The 5,781-nt window shown below is 28.6% G+C and overlaps 1 long non-coding RNA gene across 2 annotated transcripts; it reads left to right on the top strand.

The window, feature by feature from the left end:
* Positions 1 to 733: 733 nt before the first annotated feature.
* LOC121229058 (uncharacterized) lies at positions 734 to 5,527 on the top strand. 2 transcript variants are annotated; one of them, XR_005926492.1, is made up of 4 exons: positions 734 to 1,266; positions 1,820 to 1,886; positions 2,717 to 2,888; positions 4,548 to 5,527. It is a non-coding gene; the product is annotated as an uncharacterized lncRNA (long non-coding RNA). The 2 variants fall into 2 exon arrangements; XR_005926491.1 differs by lacking the exon at positions 1,820 to 1,886 and having other exon boundaries at positions 795 to 1,266.
* The last annotated feature ends 254 nt before the right edge of the window (positions 5,528 to 5,781 follow it).

Here is a 5,781-nt window from a genome sequence, read left to right as displayed (position 1 = left end):
GACTTATTGTTTTTAAATTTATATATTAAACAATTTCTTATATAATTGTAAAAGAGATAGTATTAATTTTAAAATATTGAATTAATTATCATTATAGTTTAGGATTTATGGCTTAGGGTATATAGTTTAGGGTTTAAGGTTTAGGAGTTTCTATTTTAAGGTTTATGGATTATGGATTATGGGTTTAATGATTATGGTTTATGGTTTATGGTTTAAGGGTTAGGGTTTAAGGTTTAGGTGTTATGGGTTAAGGGTTATCGGCTTAGGGTTTATGTTGTATGATTTAAGGTTTAAGGGATAGGAGTTAAGGGTTTAGGGTTTAGATTAATTAGTATTTTTTAATTTATATATTAAATAATTTCTTATATATTCGTAAAAGAGATAATATTAAATTTAATATATTAAAATTACGATTATAATTTAATTTATTTAAGAGATAATAGATAAACTTTATATGTATTTAAGATTTAACTTGAGATTTGTTAAATGATGAAATTTTATGCAATCAATTAATGCTTTTATATTTAAAAATATTTAATCTAAACCATTTGATATATAAAAATATATAAAAAAATTCAAATTTTATCTAATTCTTTTAAATATTACATAAATTTTTAAAAAATATTTATTTAAAATTGATATGAAATATATAATAATTCAATATAAAAATTATAAAAAAAAGTCAAGCATTAGCAGGTTTATGATAAAAACGCCACAAAAGTCAAGCAATAGCGGCGTTTATGATAAAAGCGCTAAATTTTCATTTTGATTGAAACGATGCCGTTTTATTTCTCTCCCCCCAATTGCTTTTTCTTTCTCGATTCCACTTTCTTTCTCAGCCATTCTCAGCCTGTACTTCTATTTCTCTCCCCCGATTCCCTTTTCTTTCCTAATTCCCTTTTCTTTCTCAGCCTTTCTCAACCTGTTCTTCTATTTTATACCCGAAAAACTCGATTAGTCTCTCTTTTTTTTTAATAGGTATGAGGTAAGCCTAAGCTCTCATCTCTTCGACTTAGGGTTTATTGTTTATCCTCCTCTTATCAATTGCTTTGATTCCATCCTAAAATTTCATCACTCTCACTCTTTTTAGTGGTGCATTTCTCAATTCCTTATCCTCCCTTATGATTTCTCGGTTTTCCCCCTTATCTTATGTTGAATCTATCTACTTCTTCTCTTTATTCGTTTATTAATTTAACCGTAAGAAATAGTTTGCCTCCGATTTAGAAACATTGCATTTCGAGATCTCAATTCTTCAATCCCCGAAAGGTAAGCTTTTCACCCATAATTTCTTACTTATAATCTACAATTTTAACAAATAATAATAATCATCTTCGATTTTTTTTTATTTTCATTTTTCTTTCTTTAGATTCCAAAACGAATATTTCTTCTTCTTCTTTTTTTCGTTGTTTTTATCAATTTTAATTGATTTTCATCTCTCACATTGTAACATTTCCTTTCAATGGATACCTAATCTTCAATTCTTTAGCTTTGCTATTATTATTATTATTATTATTATTATTATTATTTTCTTTTAGTTTAATGGGCTGCGTTTCTGTTTTTGTGTTTTCAGATTTTTCACTCTTTTATACATTTGCTTAGCTCAGCTTAGGTTAAGTTTTATTTGTTTATTGATTGAATTATTTAGAACACGAATAGTGCCATAATCAGTGGCCAGAAAGTAAAAATAATGTCATAATCGTTGTTGTAAGTTAATCAGTGTTTGCCAGTTTTGAGAGATTTAGCTTTGAATTTTTCCATTTTTTGTCGAATAAATTGAAGTGTGTGATTTAAGGTAATGAGTTTTAGCTTTTTTTTGAAGGTTGTTTTGAGGATTGTCTTGATCAATTTCCTGTAAACGTGCTACCCGCGCTAATTTTATTGGAGAGGTTTGCATTTGGGATTATATTCTTTTACGTTGTTTTTCTGTTTGGTTTTATAATTTTTCCACAGGCTGAGGCCATGGGAATGTGGGGGTTTTATTCCTTGCTTACTGTTTTTATTATTTGGTCTTTGCTACAGTGCCATGAGAATTTTACTACATATGCAACAGTAAACATTTTTCTAGAAGATATGAATATGAAGTCAAAGCTTTGAGTTTTTCCTTTTTTAAGTAAACCCCGAATTTTGGTGGCGATTATGATGAAATTTGCTATCTTTTTGCGTGAAATTCATTACAATAAAAGCTGTACCTTGCTGAATATTGCTAAAGTACATGCATATCTAATAAATATTAGGAAGCTTTGGCTTGAGGGTATTTGACAGCTTCTTTTTGTGCTACTTTTGTTGGCTTTTAATTCATTCTCGTTGTATACTTCTAGCATTGGTTACTGTATAAAGCCTCAATGCTTCTTTGTATAGTTCTAAATATGCCTTTGTATGTTTTTGTTTTTCTGCAGTTCTACTTCTATTGAACAGTTATGGCTTGGCTGAAACATTTAGCCATGCTTTTTATTGGTTCCTTATCTATACATGGTTACCAATAAGTGTTAAAAAAATGTTTTTCCTCTTGTTATTGCCTGCTATTGAGCTGCTCTAAACATACACATATATTTTGGCTTTCTTTCTCTATCTTAATTTTCACTTAAAATTTTGAGATGAAACATATGAATGGGTTTTCCACCTCTAAATGTAGCTATTAATCAACAAGTTGTAAACATTTTATGTTTAATATACCCTGTCCACCTCCATATTAAATTAATCATGATTATATTGTCAGGCAGTTATCCACGGACTACTTTTATCTACTTTGGATAATCCTAATAGAAAACTTTGCACAACAATCAGTATGGCTGTAGCGGCTATTGCAGTCTACGACTGGCCAGAAAGTTGGCCAGACTTGTTATCGTTCCTCCTAAAGTTGATTGGTGATCAAACTAGCATGAATAGAGGTAAGAAATATAGCATTCGTGCTCTAATTAATACTATTGCTTTTTGTTTCCTGATCTTGAACATTTTCACTTCATGTTTCGGTGGTTTGATAGCCGTCCTAGATGGCTTACGTAGATGCCTTTTTTTGTAATAACTTAGTTTTGAAGGATTGATGGCTATTCTTTCTAACCTTTTCCATAAAGTTCTATTTGTATTTAAGTGTGTTATTATTAGTATACTCTGAGAATTTGGTGTCTGGTGAAGGATTGATTGCTTATTTATGTTTTTATTGTTATTAAGGATGTTTGTGTAGATATAAATCTTCTCATCTGGTTATCTATTATTTTTCCCTTATATATTTTTTTCTTTTTAACTCAAATTGGTTATTGTTTACTATTTAGTCATATGGAAACTGACTTACCCTAAGCTGTAGCTTTGAAACAATTATAGAAAGCTAATTTTATGAGAAGATTTCTAGTTTGATTCTACTTATGTCATAAAAACTTGAATTGATAGATGAAAAAATATTGAGTGAAGTGATAACCTATATTACATTTTAAAAAGAGAATGTATGTTTAAATTTTGAAGGTAATATTATTGAAAGAGACAGATACAAACTTCAAATATAATATTAACAGTAAATTTGACAAGAAAAATATAAAAAAAATCATAAAAACTTTGAGTTTTAAACTAAAAGAGGAAGGGCAAATGTTAAGTTGAAATTAGAAACCTGTTGATTGTTTACCCGGGGGGCCTCTGAGCAGGAACTGTGTTTGTACTTTGCATTTCATGTTTAAATGGTTTAAATTTTCATATAAATTACAAGAGAAATAATTTCCTTTTTTTCACAAGTTACATCCACTATCTTGTTTTTAGCATTAGTAACAATTGTGGTTGTTTTGAGACCTCATGATTAATTAAAACTAATAAGTAAAAAAACCATCAATAATTGAGGTTTTTTATATGATAGAAGATATTTTTTATGTTGTTATATCATTCATAAAAGTTAATTTTTTTTCGATGTTAATTTTAGATGTTAACTTTGAAGTACATTTATCTGATTCTCAATGCATTTTCTTATATATTTTCTATCCAACATCCATTCTTTGGTGACAAAACGATTAAAATATATATGATTAAAATCATAGACTTCTTTTGATGTTTTTGTCTTATATATGATTAAAATATATATGATCTAAAAGCAAGAGAGAAGGAACTTAAAGCAAAAGAGGCTGAACTGAATAAGCGTGAACAGGTAATTTATTGTTGGCTGATTACAGTCGAGTGAGGCTGGCCCTTGAATAATAAGTGTGGTGCTTCCAATTTATTTTTGCGGTATTCGATATCAATTGTGATAAGTTGTTCCTTTCGCATTGCAGTTACAAATTATACAGATTTCTATATTGCTATCTTGGCACAAAAAAATCAAAACCATAGTTTTTGAATCTGAATTTCCAATTCATATTTCAGTTTAGTTTTTCTAGCTGAATTCTTGTAAAATATCTTTATGTTCTGTAGTCTTTTTATTATGAAAAATACTAAAATTATGCAATGACTTGATTCTTATATGTTCAAATGCAATATGTAACTATGTTGTATGTAAGGTGATTTTGCTATTCATTTTGCTCTTAGATTAATTTATTCTTGTAGTAACTAAATGTTAACTTTATATTTTGCAGGAGTTAAGAAGGAAAGAGGATGCAATAGCACGAGGTAGGTTATTTTTTATTTTTTTTACCTTGATGAGTCCTGAGTTTATCCATTACCAGTTTGATTTTGACATGAGTTCTTGACATGAGTCCCTTAAACATCTTTTGCCTTTTTCTTCCAAAAGTTTAATGTCTTTCCATTAGAGTTTCATCGTCAAGTTTATCTCCTCTTCCTTTTGATCGACATTTTCAATAATTTGGGTTCAAGATCCCCTATATGCTAGAGGTATAGAGTTCGAACTTTGGCATGAGCTTGTTTTTCAGCAATGGCATTTTGCGCTCATCTTCAACGATTAGACATTTCAAAGTGACTAAAGATAATACCAAATTTGTTTGAATGAAAAATAATAACTTTATCAATGCTATTGGACATAGAAATTAAGATTATAATAACTGAAACCTGTGATATTTGTAAGCTTAATAAAAAAAAAAGTGAAACATGTTATGAGTCGCATGAAATCGAGAAAGGAGATAGACATTAAACACGTGAGGTTTGTCATGACATCTCCTTTAACCTTCATTTGACCCTATTTGTCTTTTTCATATATGGCTACTTATTTTCTTTTTGTGGCCTTTACAAATCCATCAACATGAAACTGGATTTATGCCTGTCACTTATTTACAGTGACATTAGCATTTACGATTAGCCTAGCATCAGTTTTTTTATTATGGGTTTACTTTTTATTGATTTCACTTTCATTACAGTAAATGGTATAGCTAATTTCCTTGTTTTGCTCAATCAAGTGACCGAGATTATGTTTAACAATTTTCTTTATTGCTGGAACAAGTCTTAACCAAGATCAAGATCAAAGTACTTCACTAAGTTATGTATGCAGGCATTGCAATACTTTGGCTTCATCTAAGCTTGAACTAGCCCTCTGCTGTATATTGTTTCTTCTTCTTTTCTGATCTTTTTCCTTTGATTAATGAGAGGTGATGATGATTTGGCATTCTTTTCTCACTAGAATGAATTTTGTTTTAGAAATTGTAATAGTTTGTGTGTCTGTGTGTGTTTTTTTTATGTATTAAATTACATATTGAATCAATGTTTATGTATTAAATTTAAATTCATTAATTTTTATATTTAGTTTTGAAGTTTAAATTTTAATGGAAAATTTAATTTAATTAATATTTTTTATTTATCCTTAGTTTAAAGTTCAAATTTCAAAAATTTAGCATAATATAATTGTCGAGACCATTTTTA

Source organism: Gossypium hirsutum, chromosome A01 (assembly GCF_007990345.1).
Source record: "Gossypium hirsutum isolate 1008001.06 chromosome A01, Gossypium_hirsutum_v2.1, whole genome shotgun sequence".
In the NCBI taxonomy this organism is placed as follows: Eukaryota; Viridiplantae; Streptophyta; class Magnoliopsida; order Malvales; family Malvaceae; genus Gossypium; species Gossypium hirsutum.
This window is presented reverse-complemented; position numbering and strand designations above follow the sequence as displayed.